The sequence below is a fragment of the Lathyrus oleraceus genome, chromosome 5, assembly GCF_024323335.1.
Source record: "Lathyrus oleraceus cultivar Zhongwan6 chromosome 5, CAAS_Psat_ZW6_1.0, whole genome shotgun sequence".
Taxonomy (NCBI): Eukaryota; Viridiplantae; Streptophyta; class Magnoliopsida; order Fabales; family Fabaceae; genus Lathyrus; species Lathyrus oleraceus.
The window spans coordinates 596,461,091-596,485,844 of NC_066583.1; positions in this window are offsets into that span (position 1 = coordinate 596,461,091).

A 24,754-nucleotide genomic window follows, 5' to 3' on the forward strand; every position below is an offset into this window, starting at 1 on the left:
CACCACCATTGTTGGTCACTACACCAGCAGTAGTTGCCTTCCTCATGGGATCACGACCATCCCTAGAACCACCGAGGCCATTGTTGGAAACACCCTCCTGATTATTGCCACTATTGGCAGCCGAAGCCCGCTCAAGCTTCTCCACTTTCTCAACGAGTGCCTTCTGCCCCAAGGCGAACCCTTGCATGACGTTGATCAACTCTCCCATTTTCTCTTTCAGCTCGAGAATGTCTGCGTTGGGTGGATCTACCAGTTTGGATTTGTTGCGCCTGGTAGGGTATCTGTGCGAACGAGCTACGTGCAAAGGAATGATTCTACGTGCGCGAGCAATGATTCCTGAAACAATCAAATACGTTAGAAACCGACACCTGCAAAATAGAAGACAAGTTATTATGATACATGCATGAATGCAATGTCTATCCATATGAGGAACACTCTGTCTTTCGATCCTGGTTTGATCGAGACAGATAATAATCCGACAACAACATTTTGACATCAATCATCTGGTTTCACCATACAGAGCAGAGAGTTATGATTTAGCAAAGATATCACCCGACCATGTGTGTGTTATTTGAATGCACACAGAAAAGCAAATAAAGCTTGAAGATCAATCAATGAATGATAATAACCACTGTATATCAAAAGTGAACAACACGTGCAAGAGTCATACATCAGGCTTGATACAAGTCAAGTTTACAATTCTCCAGAATCAGAAAGAAAATACAAGCAAGTGAATTCCGTCAACATGCCTGACGGTAATCCAACACATGATGATAACTGCGATAAAAGTCTAAACTGAAGAAGGTCCCACAGAAGGCTCTGCATCATCAACCATCTTGGTAAACTTCACGGCGAACATGAGCTCAGTGTTCTCCTGTTGAAGTCTTCCCACCTCTTTCTGATGAATCTTCATCTGTCGGAAATAATGGTCCCTCTCAGCCAGATAATGATCTCTCTTAGCCACAATCTTCACTTGCTCTTCTCCCTTAACCTTCAGCTTTGCTTCCCACTCGACAGTAAGGGCTTTGGCTCTAACTTCTCTCTGAGTCTTCACAAGGATTTGTCTTCTCTTCTCATCTTCAATGACCTTCAAAGCTCTAGCCAACTTCTCCTTGGTAATGTCATGCTCCTTCGTAGATGACTCTAACGCTTGGTTGATCTTGCGGTAATAGGCGGTGTCTATCTCAAAGCGCTTCACCTCCAGAGCATGTCTCTTAGCCTGGTCTTCTGCTTTCCCCTTGATTTCCTGATTAGCCATTTGGATTCTAGTAACACTCATCTCCAACTCAGTATTCTCTGCTTGCAACTGATCGCTCTCCCTTTTTATCTCAAGGAACTCTTCCATGCTGACAGAAGAACATGGCCCCTCAATCAACGGATACCAAGGATCACCCCTAGGAAATGGTAGATGCGTGAGCTCAATCCTCTTTCTGAGCCAATCATCAAACGGAGGAAAAGACCTACTATTAACCCTACCAAAAGGAACCTTGCCCTTCCTCTGAATGTGACGCCATGCTCCAGACACTTGCCTCAACCATGTCTGATTACCCTCAGCCGGGAAGTAGAAAGACTCCTGAATCTCACACTCAAGAGGAGGAACCTCCATAGCAAACCCCATTTGTCTCTTGAGAAGCACCGGGTTGTAATTAGTACAACCCTGAACTCCTATAAGAGGCACATTGGGAAAACTCCCACAACTGCAAATGAAATCTCGTCCAACCATACCATTGTGAGTCCAAGCTATGTCCTTGGCTCGCAAACCCATCAACTTGATTGCCCACTTGACAGTATGATCAAGAAAGACAAAAGCACCTCTGGAAGGCAAATATCCCATGAACCATTTGTACAACAGTTGAGCACAACACCTAATCAATCCCCCACGCCGCTTCTCGTTCCGATTATGGACCGAGTAATAAACATCCCCAACCAAAGTAGGAATAGGATTCCTCTGCACAAACACCCAAATGGCATTAATGTCTACAAAGTTCTTCTGATTAGGGAATAAGATGATTCCATAAATTCTCACAGCAAGCAGAGCACAGACAACCTTCCAATCACCCAAAACAGCATGCTCCTTGACTTTAGCCTCCAAGAAACTCAGATGAAAACCGGGCAACTTCCCTTTCTCCTTCAAACCTTCCTTGGTCACTTCGGGGCTCAAGTAAAGAGCACGAGAGATCTTACCAACATCAGGTTCTTCCTTAGTGACATAGAAAGGAACCTGGTTTCTGATCTGAATACCCAGGATACCGGCATAGTCCTCCATCAAGGGTCCCAACAAGTAATCCGGGAAGACAAAGCATCTCAAACCAGGATCATAAAACTGGAGAAAAGTATGGAGGGCGCTCCTATCCCCATCTGTAAGCCTGGAAACCATTTTCAAAATACCACCATAAGGCTCACGGAATATCCCCACACGGTCAGGTGTAATCAATGCTATCATATCTTTCAGCACGCCAATCTCTGGGTCAAAGAAACTGTAGACAACATCAGCTTTCAAGCCGGTCCTCATATCTGGAACAAAGAAGTCTCTCAACCAGGATCTCAATCAAGAATGTCACCTGCATAATAAACATGAGTTATATGCGGATAAATGCAAAATGGGAATGATACTGATGTATGAATGCAATGCATAGTGCCATCCTCCAAGTCATCTGAACATCCACTGCACTGGATTCCGGTCTCTGAACTGATCACAACCATCTGAGGGACTGGATAACCATAATTCCAACTCGGGGTTCCGAAATAAACGGAACCTGAGGATACATCACCATCATTACAGGTACATCACTGACCAAAAAGCCACAAGATCCTCTGGACAAGCAACCACAAATTCAACCTGGGGATCCAAAATAAACGGAACCTGCTGATAAATACCACGGACAGAACTCCGGCGTCTCAGAAATAAATCCATAAATCCAACTCATAAATAGGACCCAGATCAAGAACTGAACCATTAGTCACCATCAAAGAGTCACCAACAGAACCTGTATTGTAGGAATCAACCCTCCCCTCACAGGTGAATTCTATAAGGTCATCCTAAGGCTGATAATGGTCTCGACAATCGGACAAGATACTCAACAGGTTTGCCCTTTCGGGTGTGCTGTTGCAGCTCTCATAAGATCATCTAAACCAAAGATCCGGGAAAGAAAGGTCACCGAAGTCAACAGCTCAAAAGAGGTAACCCAATCATAGTGGATACTCCACGAGGAGGGGCTCTCTCAAAAGAACCTCGTCCGGTTGTGGTATGTCACGTCGCAACAACATGCTGATCCAACATGTGAGGAGACGTGAGACCATGCTAATCCTAGGTGTATTCTTGGGCCTGGGTTTTAGCCCCATTCAGAACACCCACCCCAAATCATAGGAACCAAACCTGTCCAGAATCCAGCACAGTAATAATATGATGCATGCAAACATATATGCAAATATATACAATATAATAATCACAAATGCAATAAATAAAGCAATAAAAGCAACCAAAACTACCCTAAAGAGCGCTAGGATTGACTCGCTTAGGGAAGATGGACCAGCAAGAGGTCAACTTAAGTCCCCAGCAGAGTCGCCAGCTGTCGCAACGCGAAAAACAACCGGCGGAAAAAAACACGTTTACAGAGCCGCAACCGACGCTATTCATCCTATGACGGAAAGGGAGCGCAAGACTAACCTAAGAAAGGGAAAGGAACGGTCTTACGACCAGAGATTGCAAGGTACAGGAGTCGGTTACGCAAGGGGGAGGTATTAGTACCCCTCACGTCCGTCGTACTCGACGGGATCCACGCTCAAAAGAATAGGAAAAGGTTGCTAATAAAAACTGCTCAAAGAAATGCACACACTAGAATAGTAAACAGGTGAAAGAAGATGTAGGAAGTGGACTCGGCAGGATGTCGCATCCTGGGCCTACGTAGTTTGTCAGAAACAAACATCAGAGTCAACGTAGTTCGGGGGAAAGGAGACATGCTCGTTAGGATATTGCATCTTATGCCTATGTATCTTCTCTATCCAGAGTAAGAATCAGAGCACTCGTAGCTCGGCTAACGCACGCCGAAACAAAACACGAAAAAAAGAGACGTTGAGACGTCAAAAGAAACACTCAACAGGAAACGGAATGCCAATCCATGGACTTACACCCGACTCCTGACAACAAAAAGGAAACAAAACGCCAATACATGGACTTACATCCGACTCCAAACAAACAACACAAACAAGGAAACAGAATGCCAATACATGGACTTACATCCGACTCCAAACAAATAGCACACGCTAACCAGCGAACACCAAAGAAAAAGGTCATCAGACTGACAAACTAATAGGGAGTCTGGAACTCGAGCCTAATAGTTGTCACACAAACGCAAAGAGACCCTGAGACGTCAAAAGACACAAAAAAAAGGTTGACACACACAGACTCAAAAAAGAAAAAGGTGCCCGGAGAGATCTCGCTCGATCTCCTGCCTACGTATCTCATCTGGTATGAGAATCAGGGCGACGTAGTTCCCCTTAACAGGGGAGAAACTCTCTCTTAACCAGGGACCAGGGAAACAACAAACCAAAAGGGAGACTAAGACTCGAGCCTAATAGTTGTCATGCAATCCACAATCCCTAAGTTGAAGTCTCTAATCAAAACCTAACTCACACAAGAAGCAAGTCAGCTCAAACAGCAAGTAAACACCAATCACAAATGATCAAGCATCACACACTATATTCACACAAGAGGCCCAAACAATGGGTAGGCTTTAGTCAAGAGGGGTCATATCAACCTCGACAAACAAGCCAAAACTGTAGGGGTATGCTGAAGCTCTTAACCACTAACATTGAGAGTTAGGGTGAAGCTGATGAAATGTGGTAATGAGGATTAGACCTCATGCTCTTAACCCTGGCCTGGGTGAGCTCCAATCAAAGAAAGCGTGGGGATCCATAAAGAGGGACCTTTTTCCACTTGACTGACTCTATACAAAGATCTTGGGTACATTGTTCAAGAGCATCAGCACGTAGTGCGAGCATAATGAACGACTCACTGAATAACAACGGACTGATTGCTAATCCCTTCTATCTGTCAATTGCCTCTTCACTTAGGAGAGCTTATCAAGTAACATGCCTCACTAGGAGGTCTTTGGCACAATTGTAAACAAACACAATCAGAGCCTCTTAAGGAGGACTTCAGCCAGAATGCCTGTCAAAAAGGTGACAGGACTTCTAGACTACATGGAGTAAGAGGGCTAAACTACCTCAGTGGTGTATCAACCACACTCCAAATCTTACGCAAAAGCTAGCTAGCAAGCAACTAATGTACCTGTACAAAAGCCAAACAGTTAATATTGTATTCAGAAAACCAACAGACAACAACAGTGGAACTTTCCAATATCTACACAATGCAAGTCATTAGTGCAAGCACTCAGTGAGTTCATCACATCAATGGACCTACAACACAACCATAGTTAGTAATCAAAGCAACTTGCATCTCAAATAATGATACCAAACCAACCATTAGTGCCAAATGCTCAAACCTAAAACACAAAGCTCAATTAGTATGTGTACAAACCACTAGTACAAAGACTAGGTTCAAAAGCAAGTCAAATGACCAAAACAGAAGTCAATATTTCACATGGAGCACATTCAAACAAACAAGAAGGTGTCCTCAAAAGGATCAAGACCAATTCATAAGGAAAAGGCATTAAATGATCAACATAAAACAAAGACCAACAAATGAGCACAAAATGGACAATCAAATTAGAAATTCCAAATCAAAACAGAAAAGCATCCAATGGCTATAAAATTTTTTATACAAGCTTATCATGTTATGAACAAACATCATTAAAAAAATTAGATCCAGAAGAGCTCAAATGGTATATGAATGAAAATGCACAAATGCAACATCAACAAATGTGACACAAATTGTCACACTATATATTCATGTGTCCAAAACAGTGATGGAAAATGATAAAAATTCCAAACCAAAGCCAAAAAATCATATCACATGTTAAGATCAAGCATGCAAAATTTCAAAGCAATTGGATAAACCATGAGCAATTCACAAAACCTTTATCATGACATATCAATTTGGCCCCATGTTCAATCAAAAATCACAAAGCAAAAATCCAGCAACCAACAATTCATGAAATTAATGCTAAAAAATACTAGACATTAAAACAAACTCATGAAAAAAAATTGGAATTAAATTGAAGCATTTTACAATTTTTGATGATTTTTTTAAACATGTATGAAATAAATGGAATAATATGGAAAATGAAATTTGAATGAAATTCACAAAATGCGTCAACCAGGACTTGAACCCACGCTCACAAGGTTGGGAAAGGCGCTCAAAAAATGAAATCAGAAACATGCTATGCCAGGAATCAAACTCACGCGTGCAAAGTTAACAAGAGAAATCAAAATAAATTCACAAAACGCCATGGCCAGGAATCGAGCGCGCGCATACAAGGTCCAAAATGAGCGCTCAAATTAAATTATGAAAGCGCATGGTGAAGGAATCGAACCCACGCGAGGCAAGTCCAGGAGCGCTTAACCAAATGCAGCGTTTTGGCCACGAACCCCTAGTCTGTTGCAGACGGCGGAGGACGACGGTAACAACCGTCTTCTCCGACCGTCCAGGCGGAGGAGATCCAAAATGTTTTCCAGATTTTTGCAAACTATATACCGTTGGAAAGCTCTTGCAACGCACAATCCAAATCTACAATCCAAATCTCCTAATTCTCTCTAGATTTTTTTGATCAAAGAGAAACTTAATCATGTGCAAAACTTTAAATCAACCATACGTGTTCATTTTTCATCCGTTTTCAAATCCAAACACATCAGCATGCTCAGGGATGCAAGATCTACGCATTTATCACAAGAAATTGGCAAAAAAGAGAGGTCAAAATTTCACTTACTTGAAGTGGCAGTGATTGAATTCGTGTGTTCAAGCCTCCTCCAGCTCCAGATCAACTTCCTGAACCTTGATTTGAAGCTTTGTGTAAGAATTAACACTTGAAATCACTTGGATCTAGCTCAAAATCAAGTTTCCATTTCCATGTTCAAGCTCTTTATGTGCATGAATCTTGATAGAATTCTTCAAACCAGAGGTGGATTCCTACTCAATGATGCATGATAAACAAGATTATGCAAGAATTTTGTGAAATTGTATGAAGAAATTTGAAAATTGAAGAGAGAGAATTTTTGGAGGGAATGTGAATTCTAGATCTCAAAAGTTTGTTATGAGCAAATTCTGTTAGGGTTTGGCTTTTATATCATCCCTTAATCACACTGAAATTAGGATTAGACTTGGTGTTAAACATGATTAGTGAATTATGAAATATTTTGCAAAAATGCCAAAGTGAGCTTGCATGGCCATGTAGCACAAGGCAAATCCCATGCAATGCTTGGATTTCACTTAAAACCATTCAATAATCATCATGGAATTGGTAGCTTGCTTGTATCCTCAACCAAATTTGAATTATGAAGTTTCCCTCCATTTTGCACATGTGTGAATAGGTGAGCCTATGAGCTTCTTCCATGCAAGGCAAGTCTTCATTTGGAAAGTATTGGTCAAGACAAGCATTTTGCAAAAAGAGTGGACCAATTTGGAGTTTTGTGGCAAACGTTATGCCATGTTGAACTTCCATGCATGCTTTGTGATCATCTGGCCATAATTTCTCAATAAATTATCAGATGGACATGAAATTGGACTTTTTGAAAAGGGGAGAGAAAGATTTTCAACTTTCATGTTCACCAAAAATCCATTTGAATCTTCTTTGTTGTTGAAAAGTGCAGTTGAATATGGACCAGAAACTTGCCATTTTTGGAAACTTTCAATTACAGGTCACTTTCCATTTTTGGAAACTTTTGCCATGACTTCAAAATCTTCAAGATAGATGTTTAGAATGACAAATGGACCTCTTTTAAACATGATTGAGGTGTTTAAATTCATCTCCCCAACTCATAGCCCTCAGCTCTGCACAGTTGACTTGTTTGGTCCTCAGATGACCTTGAAATGCCCTAATCAGCTTGAGCCTCTACCACTTGGGGAAATGGCTCAGAAATGAAACCCTAGCTCATACAAGCCTAATATAATGATCATGTGATCCTCTTCTTCAGCAAGTACCTCATTTCTTTGAGAAGCCCTGGTTGAAAGAATGGCATTGATTAGGGTTGACCAGAGGTCAAAACCCTAATCCAAAGGAACTTGAGGATGCATCTTGAAACCCTGACTGAAGCACAAACCCTGAGGATGCATCTTGAAACCCTAATCCAAAGTTTGTTATGAGCAAATTCTGTTAGGGTTTGGCTTTTATATCATCCCTTAATCACACTGAAATTAGGATTAGACTTGGTGTTAAACATGATTAGTGAATTATGAAATGTTTTGCAAAAATGCCAAAGTGAGCTTGCATGGCCATGTAGCACGTGCCAAATCCCATGCAATGCTTGGATTTCACTTAAAACCATTCAATAATCATCATGGAATTGGTAGCTTGCTTGTATCCTCAACCAAATTTGAATTATGAAGTTTCCCTCCATTTTGCACATGTGTGAATAGGTGAGCCTATGAGCTTCTTCCATGCAAGGCAAGGCTTCATTTGGAAAGTATTGGTCAAGACAAGCATTTTGCAAAAAGAGTGGACCAATTTTGAGTTTTGTGGCAAACGTAATTGAGGATGATGAAGACGAAGACTGCGCCAACTTTGTGACGCATACAAGACTTGCAACAATTGGGGTGCTCTTGATGTTCCCGTTATTGTCCATCGCTCTAAGTAGTTTGTTTTCCATGTTTTAAGAAAAATTCTTCTCCTATGCCTAAGGGAGAAGTGAACATTGTTAGGCATTTCTCAATTATCATTGTTAAGAAAAATTCTTCTCCTATGCCTAAGGGAGAAGTAGTTTGTTTTCCCGTTGATGTCAGTTTTCTTGTTACCGCTGAATATCTGCAGTGGGTGGGCAATATTGTGCATGTTTCGAAGAAGGATGGAAAAGTCCATATGTGTGTTGATTATAGATATTTGAACAAGGCTAGTCCAAAAGATGATTTCCCTCTGCCACACATTGATATGTTGGTAGACAATACAGCTAAATTCAAAGTCTTTTCGTTTATGGACGGATTTTCCAGTTATAATCAAATCAAGATGGCACCTGAAGATATGGAGAAGACCACATTCATTACACCCTGGGAACATTCTGTTATAAAGTGATGCCTTTTGATTTAAAGAATACTGGTGCAACGTACCAGAGAGCTATGACCACTCTTTTTCATGATATGATGCATAGAGATATTGAAGTCTATGTTGATGATATAATTGCCAAATCGAGTAATAAAGAAGAGCATGTTGAGCATTTGATGAAGTTATTCCAGCGTTTGAGTAAGTATAAACTCCGCTTGAATCCCAATAAATGTACATTTGGTGTTCGTTCTGTTAAGTTGTTGGGCTTTATTGTCAGTGAGAAGAGTATTGAAGTTGATCCTGCCAAGGTCAAAGCAATACAAGAAATGCATGCGCCCAAAACTGAGAAGCAAGTCAGGGGTTTTCTCGGTCGCTTGAATTATATCTCAAGATATATATCGCATATGACTGCCACATGTACGCATATATTCAAGCTCTTTCGAAAAGATCAGTCTTATGATTGGACCAAAGATTGCCAGAAAGCTTTTGACAGTATTAAAGAGTATCTGCTTGAGCCTCTGATTCTGTCTCCACCTATTGAAGGAAGACCTTTGATCATGTATTTGACTGTGCTTGACGAAAGTATGGGTTGTGTTCTTGGTCAGCATGATGAAACTGGAAATAAAGAATATGTTATTTACTACCTCAGTAAGAAGTTCACCGACTGCGAGACTCGGTATTCTATGCTTGAAAAGACTTGCTGTGCATTGACTTGGGCTGCTAAGCGTCTGCGCTAGTATATGTTGAATCATACTACTTGGTTGATATCCAAAATGGATCCAATCAAGTATATTTCCGAGATGTATGCTTTAACTAGGAGGATTGCCCGTTGGTAGATGTTGTTTTCAGAGTATGATATTGAATACCGATCTCAGAAAGATATCAAAGGTAGTGTCTTGGCTGACCATTTGGCTCACGAACCGATTGAAGATTATCAGTCAGTGCAATACGATTTTCCTGATGAAGAGATCTTATACCTGAAAATGAAAGATTATGATGAACCATTGCTTGAAGAAGGGCCAGAACCTGGTTCCCGTTGGGGCATGGTATTCGATGGAGCTGTTAATCAATATGGTAATGGAATTGGGGTAGTGATTATTACTCCTCAAGGCACTCGTTTTCCATTTACAGCTAGATTGACTTTCAAATGTACGAATAATATAACTGAGTATGAAGCTTGCATTATGGTGCTTAAAGAGGCCATTGATCTCTGAATCAAATATCTTGACGTCTATGGAGATTCAACTTTGTTTGTGAATCAGATCAAAGGTGAATGGGAGACGAATCAACCCGGTTTAATACCATATAGAGATTATGCAAGGAGGATTTCAACTTTCTTTACAAAGGTTGAGTTTCATCATATCCCTCGAGATGAAAAACGAATGGCGGATGCTCTTGCAACGTTGGCTTCAATGATTATGGTGAAGTTCTGGAATGAAGTCCCTAATTTAACGGTGATGCGTCTTGATAGGCCAACTCACTTGTTTGCCGTTGAAGAAGTCAAAGATGAAAAGCCATGGTACTTTGATATCAAATGTTTTCTCCAAACACAGATCTACCCGCATGGGGCATCTTTGAAAGATAAGAAGACTTTGAGAAGATTAGCTGGCAACTTCTATCTAAATGGTGATGTGTTGTACAAAAGAAACTTCGATATGGTTTTGCTCAGATGCATGGACAGACACAAAGCAGACTTGTTGATGACTGAAGTCCACGAAGGTTCCTTTAGTACTCATTCCAATGGATATGCTATGGCTAAGAAGATGTTGAGGGCAGGTTACTATTGGCTGACAATGGAATCTGACAGTTTCAAGTTTGTGAAGAAATGTCACAAGTGTCAAATATGTGCAGATAAGATTCATGTTCCTCCGACACTGTTGAATGTCATTCCTCTCCTTGGCCCTTTTCCATGTGGGGAATTGATATGATTGACATGATTGAGCCTAAAGCTTCTAACGAACATCGCTTCATTTTGTAGGCTATTGATTACTTCACGAAGTGGGTTGAAGCGGCATCGTATGCATTTGTAACCAAGCAAGTTGTGGTAAGGTTTATCAAGAATCAAATTATATGTTGTTATGGTGTGCCAAGTAAGATCATTACTGACAATGGATCGAACTTGAACAATAATATGGTGGAAGCTCTTTGCAAATACTTCAAGATTACACATCATAATTCTTCTCCCTGCAGACCTAAGATGAATGGGGTTGTTGAAACTGCAAACAAGAACATTAAGAAGATTATTCAAAAAATGGTTGTGACATACAAGGATTGGCATGAGATGCTCCCATTTGCTTTGCACGGGTATCGTACATCCATCCGCACTTCAACAGGGGAAACCCCTTTCTCACTTGTTTATGGTATGGAAGTTATGCTCCCAGTAGAAGTTGAGATCCCATCACTACGTGTCTTGATAGAAACCAAGTTGATAGAAGCTGAATGGTGTCAGACCAGGTACGATCAGCTGAATTTGATTGAAGAGAAAAGGATGACTGCCATGTGTCATGGTCAGTTGTATCAGTAGAGAATGAAGAAAGCTTTTGATAAGAAGGTCAGGCCTCGTGTGTTTAGAGAAGGTGACCTTGTGCTCAAGAAGATTCTATCTTTCAAACCAAATGCTTGGGGAAAATAGACTCCTAACTATGAAGGCCCATATGTTGTTAAGAGAGCCTTTTCAGGTGGTGCTTTGATTCTTATAACTATGGATGGTGAGGAGTTCACACATCCTGTGAATGCTGATTCAATCAAGAAATACTTCGCCTAAAAAGAAAAGAATAGCTCGCTAAGTTGAAAACCCAAAAGGGCGGCTTAGGCAAAAATGAGCGTCTCGGTGGATTGAACACCCGAAAGAGCGATCCAGGAAAAAATTAGAGACATAAAATAGAAAATTTATCCCGATAGATTGAGTACACCACCTTGGGGAAATCTATGCAAAAATTAGGGATCATGGCAAGTAACTGCATTCGGTTGATCTCCAGTCTTGAGGCATTTTTGAGTAAATCTTTCAATTCTGATTCATCATTCTCAACCGAAGCCAAGAGCATAGTAGATGTTGAAGTTGATAGGGAGAGTAGTGATCATTGTATTCAATGTAGTCCTTTTCCATGTAAATTACCATTTTTCAACTTTTGTAAAGATTTATAGAGTCTTGTCATTTACAGACTAACATTCTATTAAATAAAGTTGGACTTTTTATCCAATTGATCCTACTCTTATTTATCTTTCAGCTAAATGGAATTGAATTTTTATGATGATAATTTTGAAATATTTAAATCAATAAAAATAAAAATCATTTTTCTTAAAATAATAAAAGCAATTACTTTTAAAAAGCAATCGATTTCAATAAGGAATATCAACAGCAGTCTGAGAACAGGTAAGTCTTGAAAGTGCGGAACATTGTTGGTCTTCCCCAAGCAGTTGGTTTGATCATTTTTTCCTCCACAACGACAATTCAGTTTCTTTGGCTGAGTTTCGTAATCGCCTCCCCAACTGAGTTGTAGGCGCATATTCTCAACGGTTTGCATAAATCCAACATAAGATTTTGTTCCCCTCAGGTCGCCAGCGGAGTTCACTCCTGATCCATGCCAACACTGATTCTTGAGCAGTATTTTTGGTCCTTTGATCTAAAATTCCCCGCAGAGTTGATGAATCGGATCCCTAGCAGATCTTTTCTCCTTCCTCAACAGAATTTGAGATATTCAGAGATGGATGATTTATGGTCATCCTTAACTTTTTCTCTAATTGATGCCTCCGTCCTATCGAGATTAGCCGAGTGTTGTTGCGATGATTCAGATCGGTGACATCTGTATCCTTTGTGATTGTTTTGTCAGCATAATCATCAATCACATATACATATACATATACATTCATACATCAGATATTTCATTATGAATTATGATCGCATTTTTTGATTCCTTATTTTTTTGATCCCCTGCTATGGTGACATTATTCTTCCTCATACAGATTTGGTGCGTATGTCCTCCCTCGATTGTAGAGTGCCATCCCCTTAAGAAGAAAGAATTTAGCCTTTCCCACTTCCCTGAGTTATATCCTCACTGGGTCGAGTTTTTGTTTAACCGTTTCATTCTAGCTCTTACCTAGATGGATACTTTTGGTCCCTCGAAAGTCTATTACCCAGCAACTGGTAATATTCTCTTCGATTTGCAAGTACTTTACTTTTACCTAATACCCGGTAATAGTAATATACTTCCTCTTACTTTTCCCCAGCGAATTCGTTTTGCGTCTCCCCAGGTTGTATATCCTTGATATGTTCATCCTAACCGATGACGAATATTCTTACTTTGAGTTGTAAGACCCCAATTTTGAGCCTACGATCCCTCATGCAATTTCATCATAAGCATTAGCATTGGGATCATACCTTGGCATCCTCATTACCGCTCTTTCATTGGGTTTGTTTTGGGAGAGATCACCAAGCACTATGTGATTGTGTCATACTTTTATTTTATCATTTCACTAACCAAAATACCAAAAATATGTCTTTGCATTTGCTTAACTCTTTTGTAGGTAGGGCATGATCTCCATTGATCTATCAAGTCCATATCTAGGGTTTGAGACCCTCATGAACAAAGAGCACAACCATGGATTGATTCAAGGATGGTAATAAACATAATATATGAGTCCCAATGATCTCTACATGTTATATAGATCAAGCATTCTTCAAGAGTTTGAGGGTGATTTGCATTGGAAATCCTAGTTTGACTGGGTATCTTGAGTAACTTCTCCAGCAAACTATCTCACCAATTGATCAAATTTCTCAAGGGAAACTTCAAAATTCATCATATTATGCATATATGATCTACCATGAGCCTATAAAGTCAATATAATTGAAGGTTAGCAAGTTGGTTGATGGTGGTTGGCCAGATGAATTCATCTGAACAAAACTGGGTCTCCCTAGACCCTATCTGCTACAATTTTGACCATATGAAAATTATTCCAATAGAAAACTTACTCTAAATGACATTCCAAACAACTTTTATGTTGAGACCTAGAGCTAGTTTTTCTTGGAAAATCATTTTCTATGTTGAAACATTATAGGTCATTTTGTTTAAACCCTAATTTGAATGTCAACTTCCCAAGGCCATAACTTGCTCAATTTTTATGAGATGAAATATTTCCAAGTTGCACAATCCAATTTAAGATGTATACTTCAACTTTGATGTTTGGAGTCAGAGCTAATTCAACTTTTATGAGCATGTGAAATGAGGTTACATTATAGGTCACTTTTGACCTATACCATTGATCAAGTTATTTTTCCAAACTTCAAAAATGCATAACTCTATCATTTCAAATCCAAATGACATGAAATTGGTGACCATTTTTAAGGGCTTTGAAATAGATACAACTTTGATAAAGACACGTTTCTTATTTGAAGCTCACATAAAAAGTTAAGCAAGGTGGAATATTAAGACATATGGCTTGACACTTAGAAAAAAATTCAATATGTTAAAATTTCCAAACTTCCACCTCAAAATTCTTCAAGTTCCAAGCTCCAAATGGAAAAGTGTTGAACATGAAAGTTGTTCCTCTTGATCTAACCTTTCCAAAAAGCCTAAATTCATCCACTTTGGACAAGAAATGAATAGGATGTGCATGGCTTGAACATGGTATCATCATTTGGCAAGATTGAACTTCAAACATCCATGCATAATTGCCTAGCATTCCAACATGACTTCAGCCTTGCTTACACTCAATTATGGATCAGATAGAGTGATTTCATGGGCCTGCACACGCCCATGCACTCATGCATCACACATTGCTAATTTTGGAAGTTCATTTCAAGTGTGCAAATATCAACTGAATTGGCTAGAAATAGAGCTCCATATGCTCAGAATTTCACACACATTTCCGCACGCTTTGATCCCAAACCTCTAACCCTCTCATTCCAAAGGATAATCCTGAGAATTTCACTTGAAATTGAGTTTGAATTCTCACTGTTTTGAGATTCAAAACTCCAGGAATCCAAGACCTTTTGAGCATTCAATTCTTCTTCTACAAGCATTTGGAGTGAGATCAAGCATGAGCCAAGGCAAGAATAGCTGAGTCCAAACCTACATTGAAGGTATTTTCCAGAAATTTTACTCTCTTCGATTCTCTCTAAATCTTGCTCAATTCTCTTGATTCCTTGGTTGTCTGAAGTCCTACCAATGTAGGCAAGAAGATTGAGTTGCTTTTAGGCCAAATCGAAGCAACTTAGTTCATGTACCTCAAATTTCAACTCCATGTATCTCTCAATATACTTGGAGTTAAGATAAATTGAGGTCAGATTCGTGCTCAGTGCCATTTTTACTTTGAAATCATGTCCTTCTTTTTAATTCTGGTGATGGTTGAAGGTGGACCAGTCCGGGGAGGTCCACCAGAGAAGAAGACCGGAGCTACAGCTCCGGCGATGTGTTGGCATCTCTCACAACCATAGGATCCAACTAAAATGTTTTAATCACGAGCGTACATGTTGATTACCACGTGTGTGGACAATTGACTTAAGTGCATGGTGAACCGCATGCGCTCAACCACTTGATCTGCCACCTCAATTAATGAGGCAGATCAAGTCATCCACGTTTTTTTGATTTTCTGTTTTTTATTTTAATTCCTTTAATTTTCATTAATTCATATTAATTTTAATATTGATCCAAAAAATATGAGAGTTTCACCAAAAAAATTCAAATATTTTCCTCTTTCATATTCTAAATTAAACTTATTTTTTGGATCATTATTAATATTTTTCATGATTTAATTGATTTTTCATTTGTTTTTAATTGTTTAAAAATACTTTTGAATGTCCAAAAATTATGAAAAATTTTCTCCAAGGTCCTTTGACCTTGTTTGACCTATGATAAATCTCATGGCCATTTCTTTGGTGCTTTGATGAGGTTTTAGGAATTGGACAAACCATATTTAATTTAAATGACTTATTTTAGTATTTTTAATTTGAATAAATGCCAAATAAATTTGTTGACCAATTGTGATGACTTGTTGGTGTTTGACTATTGTTGTTGGGCGTTGGTCAAGGTTGATTTGACTTTGTCAAATTAATATCATTGGATTTAGGGGATTGATGGAATGTCCATTCCATCTCCCAAAATGAATGGATGATATTAATTTGGTAAAAGTCCTTCTTTGATCAATTTGTGTTTTGATTCATTCCCCTCCCACTTCATCTCATTTCCCTTCTTCATTCATTCATTCCATTTGGCCTATGATATCTCAAAGTCCTAATGCTAGTTGATTGAAAAATTAACATGAGTATGGATGAGATTAGGCCACACCTTTTGCATATTCTTTTTGTGTGTGGTATGTTTCATGAGCATAGTTCATAATACTATGTCTCTAACATGCATTAACACCGAAATTATATTGCCTAGCCTCAAATAGTTGTGACTTCTACATAAGTCCAATTACGATTGCTTAACATAGCGCTAAATTTGTTACACAAAAGGCATAAGCATTCTAGTCAGTGAGATTGTAAGTCTCCCCTCTTTCATGGTATTGTATGGAAACTTGGCCTTTTTTTCTTTCTTTGGAAGATGTCTTGGTTCAAGGATCCATGCTTGTGATAAGTGGGTTGAGTGTTCTCTAAAGGATGTCTTAAATTGAAAAGCAAAAGCAAAACAATACTAACTTCTAACCTATTAACTACTAACTTTTAACTTCAAGCCCTTTACTTTAATGCCATTTAATTTTAGCTTTTATACATTTGCCATTGTTCATATCATTCTAATTGTTTATGTTAATGCAATTTTCACTTTGTCCATTTGGACCATATTGTCTGATATATTTTGTTTGTGTATACTTTGCTTGTTTGTGTGGTCTTTGACCATTAATGTACATAATAACAACAAAAAACCCTAAAAAAATTGTGTGGACTGTTGGCTTGATCTTGGACAAATGGACTTAGAATCTAGGCAACATTCTTATGCTAAAGGACTTGGCCAATGCCAACTTATTGAGAACTCAAATGCTTGTAATTTGGAACTTCATCTGATACATCATTCAAGATCTCTCTAAGTTCATCTGCAACATGATCATAGTGAAGCTGTTATTTTGAACCTGTGACTTGTGAAATTGATCTGTTACATGGGCTACTTTGAGGAAGATCATGGAATGGATAAGCTTGGATGTGGCTATCTTTATTTGATTCCTTTGCTCTTCAAGATAATATAATTGTGCATTTGTGTGTTTCTTGATTCTAAAAGTCCAAGGGAATTCTGGGTTTCTATTGACATTCTTGTCTATTGGATTGCTACCCATTTTGTCAGATCTTTTCAACTCTTAACTTTTAATTTTGTACATAGGATAGTCTCTTCATCTTCTCCCCATTTCTTTAATTTTAAAAATCTCTCCCTCTCTTTTTCAAAACCTTTTTTGATTGAAATTATTTTGTTATAAACTTTGACCACTTTTGCAAAAAGATAGAAACTTTGGCCTTATGCCATTACATTTTCAAACTTCTTTTCTAAATCAAACTTGTAAATAAATTTAACTATACTTGACTTAAACTTTCAAAAAGCCAAAAAGAACTAACTCATTCAAACCATTTTTAGGCCTTTGTGCCTTTCAAACTTAATTTTTGTTAAAAAAATGCATCCACTTTGAAATTTGTATCACGAACTACGAGGTTTTGATCCCTCATTTTTATGTTGGTACGTAGGCACAAGACCGAAGGTCTTGCCAAACACAAAAATATAATTAATGAATTCTTTTCTCATCCCCCCATTCTATTTGTTTGTAAACATCACTTTGTAACAAATACATATGCACACAAAAAGGGCTCCCTAGGAGTACCTAGGACACTTTGGGAGCTAACACCTTCCCTCTGTGTAACCAACCCCCTTACCTGTAATCTTTGACCTTTTTATTAGTTTCGATTTGAAAACTTCTTACTTTTTTGAGTTTTGTTCGTACTTTTTCCCTTTTCCCTTGGAAACAATAAAAGCGTGTTGGCGACTATTGTTATTTGATCTCTAGCTTATCCATAGCTTGATGATCATGAATTTACCGCAACAGAAATTAAGTGGTGACTCTACTAGGGAGTAGTCTCCAGTGGGTTTAGCCTACTTTTTGTGTGTATATATTTGTATATATGTGATGTTTGTATATATGTATGTGTGATATAATCTGCTTGTTGTGCTTGGTGATCTCTGAGTGGTGAGATAAGTTCTAACCCGAACTTGAGTGCAATTAAGATAGGAGGATGGTATAGTGATGTTCGACTTGTGTAGAGTAGTCCTTAACAAGTTGGCTTGAGACCCATCTGCTCAGTGGAGACTCTTTTGGATTTGGAAATGTCACACAAGTATTTGTGGTTAGGCATTACTATCTCTAATTGGGTCCGAGAAGCTGAGGACCATAGAACATTTACCCCCTCTTGGCCTATTTAGGACGTAGTGCTGAGGCTGTTCAAGTGTAGAATTGATAACAGTTGTTACGCGATACTACACTCCGACGAGTTTCTCTTGAGAATATTATGGGTCGATGAGTCAGTCATCTTAACCTGTAATATCCGATAGATGAAATTAAGACTCTGGGAACTTTTCAGAACATGATCTACAGGTTTTTATCCTTATTTCACTCCTTTGGGATGGTTCTTACCCAGAGTCCATGCTCGTGACTTACAACAAACCCTTGATTCTTGGTTGATCCAATCAAGTCTTGTCAATATCAATGGAACTTAGGTGTTGATAAGGTGTAAACCATAATCCACCAAAATGGATGATTGATCTTGACAATGACGTGATTCATCCCTTGACCTTTGTTTGCCTTGTGTGTGATCCCTTATTTGTATGCATTCATGAGCATGAAGAGTTGTAGTTGTAGTCTAAGGGAAAAGATAAACTTATTGAGCTGCTTGAAGACCGAGTGACGAAGAGACATAGAGAGCCAGAGGTTCCATCTTCTAGCATGCCTCAGCCTTCCGTTGCTTGGAAGAAGATTGTAGATCAGCTTGTCCTCGAGAAGACTCGGACGAAGGCTTCTTTTGAGACCGAGATCCGTCGCATTCGAAGGAAGTACACGCCTACAGCCAGATCTTCTGACATTGTTGTTAGGGATCCTTAGGATGACTAGTTTCCTTTTCTCTTGTATTTTTCATTTGGTTTTTGAAATTGTACTCAGTGTAATCATTCCAATTTATATAAATAAAAAGAGATTTTTGGTCATATCTAAACTATTGCAATTTCCACTTAAATATATATATTTGCAAATGATATAGTAAGTTCCTTGAAAAAATAATAATCAAGCATTGCATTTCATGCATCATTTGCATAAGCAGGTTTTCGCCAGATGTCTGATTGGTGTTTCTTCTGTGCTTTAGCCAAGCTGACTCACCGGTACAATACCCGAGCCAATCATCTAAGAATTATGGAGCATTTGGAGCAAGAGAACGGAGAATTGAAGGACGAGATCGCCCGCCTGACTGCCATGATGGAGTCAGTTCTTGCTGCCTAAAGTCAATCTTCTCCAACACCTGCAACTCCTCCTGTGAGGACTGTTATTTCAGAGGTGGCTACCTCTACCATGCCTGCTGCTTCCAAGATAGTCTGACCGGCGTTGCACTCCGTTGGTATATGGGATTGGACAGTGCCAGCATTCGCACTTTCAATGACTTGGGGGAGGCTTTTGTCAAGCAGTATAAATATAATATGGATATGGCGCCAGATAGAGACCAGCTGAGGTATATGTCTCAGAAGGATAAAGCGACATTTAAGGAGTATGTGCAGTGATGGAGGGAGTTGGCTTCCCAGATCACTCCTCCTTTGGAGGAAAAAGAAATGACAAAGGTCTTCTTGAAAACTCTGAGTTCATTTTACTATGAATGAATGATTGCTAGTGCCCCTAGTGACTTTACCGAAATGGTAAACATGGGGATGAGGCTTGAGGAAGGAGTCCGTGAGGGACGTTTGTCAAAAGATGAGGCGTCAACAAGCAAGAGGTATGGTAGTAATTTCGGTAAGAAGAAGGACAGTGAGACGAATGTAGTAATCAGTGGGAGGCATATGAGGCCTCAGATCAGAAGAAACCCAACATCCCGTCAACATCATCATCATCAAATATCCTCGGTAATTCCGGTATTTTCTAATCAACAAGAAACACCAGTTCAACAACAACAACGTCAACAACAACCGCAACAAAGAACAAACACCTACAACAACAACAATACCAACAACAATCATCATCAACAAAACTTTGAGACGAAGAAGGTCTCTTTCGACCCGATTCCTATGTCATATGAAGAGCTGTATCCCTCGTTAGTTCTCAAGAACCTGATTCAACCGAGGAACCCACCGCAGATTCCAGAACCACTTCCTTGGTGGTATAAACCTGAACTCCGTTGTGCTTTTCATCAAGGATCACCCGGACATGATATTGAAAATTGTTATCCATTGAAATATGAGGTTCAGAAGCTTATAAAGAGTGGTATGGTGTCCTTTGAGGACCGTGCGCCAAATGTGAAAGCAAACCCTTTGCCCGCTCATGGGAACTCTTCTGTGAATATGGTGGACGGTTGTCCTGGAGAATTCAAAGTTTTTGATGTACGTTTTATCAAGAGGTCCTTAGTGCAGATGCATAAGGATATTTATTTGGTGAGTGAATGTGAGCGCGACCATGATGGTTGTGCTGTTTGTAGATTTAACCTGAGGGGTTGTGAGGTTGTGAAAAGGGATATCTAACGGCTGATGGATGAATGCATGATCCAAATTGTTCAATCCCGTCATGTAGATGACGGTGTAAATGTCATAGTGCCCGTTTTCAAGCAACAAGAGCGGTTGGTAATCCAGTATGACTCCAGTAACAATAACAGTCAAAGATCAGTATCGTTGTTGGTAATACGGTTAGCGGGTCTAGTCTTGTATTCATCTGATAAAGTTGTATCGTATCAATATAATGCTACAATGATGAAGAATGGTCAAGAGGTCCTGTTACCTACGACTAGTTCAGTGGTGAGCATTGCTGATGTTACAAAGGTGACCCGCAGTGGTCGAGTGTTTGGGCCGGTGTTCCCAAAGGATAAGGAGGAATCAATTGTTGGTAAGAAAATGGAGGTGCCTAGTATGAACCAAGTTGGTTGTTCAAAAGATAAGTCTGGTGAATCCAACAATTTGAAAACCAATGATGATGATGAGGTACTCCGACTAATCAAAAGGAGCGAGTTTAATGTGGTAGAGCAACTGCTCCAGACCCCCTCAAAAATTTCAGTGTTGTCTCTGCTGATGAATTATGAAGCGCACAGACAAGCACTATAGAGAGTTCTCGAACAAGTGTTCATAGAACATGATGTCGGTGTGGATCAGTTTGATCACATTGTGGCTAACATCACTTCTTGAAACAATCTCAGCTTTTGTGACGAAGAACTCCCTGAGGAGGGAAAAAATCATAATTTGGCTTTGCACATCTCGATGAACTGCAAAGAAGATGCTTTGTCAAACGTGCTTGTTGACACCGGGTCGTCACTGAATGTGCTTCCGAAGTCAACTTTGTCGAAGCTATTTTACCAAGGAGCGCCCATGAGGTATAGCGGTGTAATCGTCAAAGCTTTTGATGGTTCGTGCAAAACGGTAATTGGTGAAGTGGATCTTCCAATCAAGATAGGTCCGAGTGATTTTCAGATTACTTTTCAAGTAATGGATATCCACCCAGCCTACAGTTGCTTATTGGGTAGGCCATGGATTCATGAGGCGGGAGATGTTACTTCCACTCTACACCAGAAATTGAAATTTGTGAAGAATTGCAAGCTAGTGATTGTTGGTGGAGAGAAAGCATTGTTGGTTAGCCACCTGTCATCTTTATCTTATGTTGAAGCTGAGGATGAGATTGGAACTCCGTTCCAAGCCTTATCTATTGCTGCTGAGAAGAGAGTTGGGGCACCTATGTCCTCATTAAAAGATGCTCAAAAGATTGTTGAAGAAGGTACTGTTTATCAATGGGGGCACATGGTAAAGGTCTCCGACAACAAAGGCAGAACCGGTTTAGGGTTCCAGAAAGGCTCATCAACTGTTAGATCTGAAGATATGTAACTCAGCTTCCGTAGTGGAGGGTTCATTCATCACAATGAATAACACTTAGCTGCTGTGCTAGAGGATGACGAAGAAGACTGCACCAATTTTGTGACGCATGGAAAGGCTTGCAACAATTGGACTGCTGTTGATATTCCTGTTATTTTGCATCGATCTAAGTAATTGCTTTTATATGTTTTAAAATCCTTCTCCTATGCCTAAGGGAGAACTGAATATTGTTTGGGCATTTTCAAATTGATCATCAATAAAATTAATTCTATTCATCCACATCTATGATGTTTGTTTTTACTTTATTCTGAAAATGGTAATCACAAAAAACATAAATAAATAATATAATTGTCCATCTGCATGATATTTGGTCATAAGTTCACTTCTCTAAAATCAAAATATCAAATCATTATGCAGGTTGGTTCCTAATCCCATTGAATACAATGATCCTTCTCCTTCTCCAAATTTTGAATTCCCTGTGTTTGAGGCCGAGGAAGAAAGTGATGTAGAAGTGAGTGATGAATTATCGCTTCTTTTTGAGCAAGATGAAAAGACCATTCAGCCGTTCGAAGAGCAGATTGAGCTAGTCAACTTGGGTTCCAAAGATGATGTGATGGAAGTCAAGATTGGGTGTCGCCTGTGTCTAGATGTTAAGAAGGGGTTGATTGATCTTCTTCGAGAGTATTCATATGTGTTTGCTTGGTCCTATCAAGACATGCCTGGGTTGGATTCTGAGATTGTGGAGCATAGATTGTTGTTGAAGCCAGAATGCCCGCCAGTCAAGCAGAAGTTGAGAAGAACGCATCCTGATATGGCTGTGAAGATCAAAGAAGAAGTTCAAAAGCAGATTGAGGTCGGTTTCCTTGTAACCGCTGAGTATCCATAGTGGGTGGCCAATATTGTGCTTGTACAGAAGAAAGATGGAAAAGTCTGCATGTGTGTTGATTATAGAGATTTGAATAAAGCCAGTCTGAAAGATGATTTCCCTCTGCCACACATTGATATGTTGGTAGACAATACTTTTAAACTCAAAGTCTTTTTGTTTATGGATGGATTTTCTGGATATAATCAGATCAAGATGGCACCCGAAGATATGGAGAAGACCACATTCATTACACCATGGGGAATATTATGTTATAGAGTGATGCCTTTCGGTCTAAAGAATGCTGGTGCAACTTACCAAAGAGAAATGACTACTCTCTTTCATGATATGATGCATAAAGAGATTGAAGTTTATGTTGATGACATGATTGCTAAATCGATTAATGAAGAGGAACATATTGAGCATTTGTTGAAGCTATTCTAGCGTTTGAGGAAGTATAAACTCCGCTTGAATCCAAATAAGTGTACTTTTGGTGTTCGTTCTGGTAAGTTGTTGGGCTTTATTGTCAGCGAGAAGGGTATTGAAGTTGATCCTGCCAAGGTCAAAGCAATACAAGAGATGCATGTGCCCAAAACTGAGAAGCAAGTCAGAGGTTTTCTCGGCCGCTTGAATTATATATCCAGATTCATTTCCCACATGACTGCCACTTGTGCGCCTATATTCAAGTTTCTTCGAAATGATCAGTCTTGTGATTGGACCGAAGATTGCCAGAAAGCTTTTGACAGTATGAAGGAATATTTGCTTGAGCCTCCGATTTTGTCTCCACCTGTTGAAGGAAGACCGTTGATCATGTATTGATTCTGCTTGAAGACAGTATGGGTTGTGTTCTAGGTCAACAAGATGAGACTGGAAAGAAAGAATTTGCGATTTACTACCTCAGTAAGAAATTCACCGATTGTGAGACTCGGTGATCTATGCTTCAGAAGACTTGTTGCGCATTGGCTTGGGCTGTTAAGCGTCTGCGTCAATATATGTTGAATCATACCACTTGGTTGATATCCAAAATGGATCCGATCAAGTATATATTTGAGAAGCCTGCTTTAACTGGGAGAATTTCCCATTGGAAGATGTTGTTATCAGAGTATGATATCGAATACCGATCGTAGAAAGCAATCAAGGGTAGTATCTTGGCTGACCATTTGGCTCACCAACCAATTGAAGATTACCAGTCAGTGCAGTATGACTTTCCGGATGAAGAGATTTTGTACTTGAAAATGAAGGATTGTGATGAACCATTGCTTGAAGAAGGCCAGAACCTGGTTCCCGTTGGGGCATGGTATTTGCTGGAGCTGTTAATCAATATGGAAATGGCGTTAGGGCGGTGATTATTACTCCTCAAGGCACGCATCTACCATTTACAGCTAGATTGACTTTCAAGTGTACAACCAACATGGCAGAATATGCAGCTTGCATTATGGGGCTTAAAGAGGCCATGAATCTCAGAATCAAGTATTTAGATGTCTTCGGAGATTCCGCTTTGGTTGTGAATCAAATCAAAGGAGAATGGGAGACAAATCAACCCGGTTAAATACCATATAGAGATTATGCTAGGAGGATTTCAACTTTCTTTAGAAAGGTTGAGTTCCATCATATTCCTCAAGATGAAAACCGGATGGCAGATGTTCTTGCAATGTTGGCATCGATGATTGTAGTGAAGTATTTGAATGAAGTTCCCAATTTATCTGTGATGTGTCTTGATATGC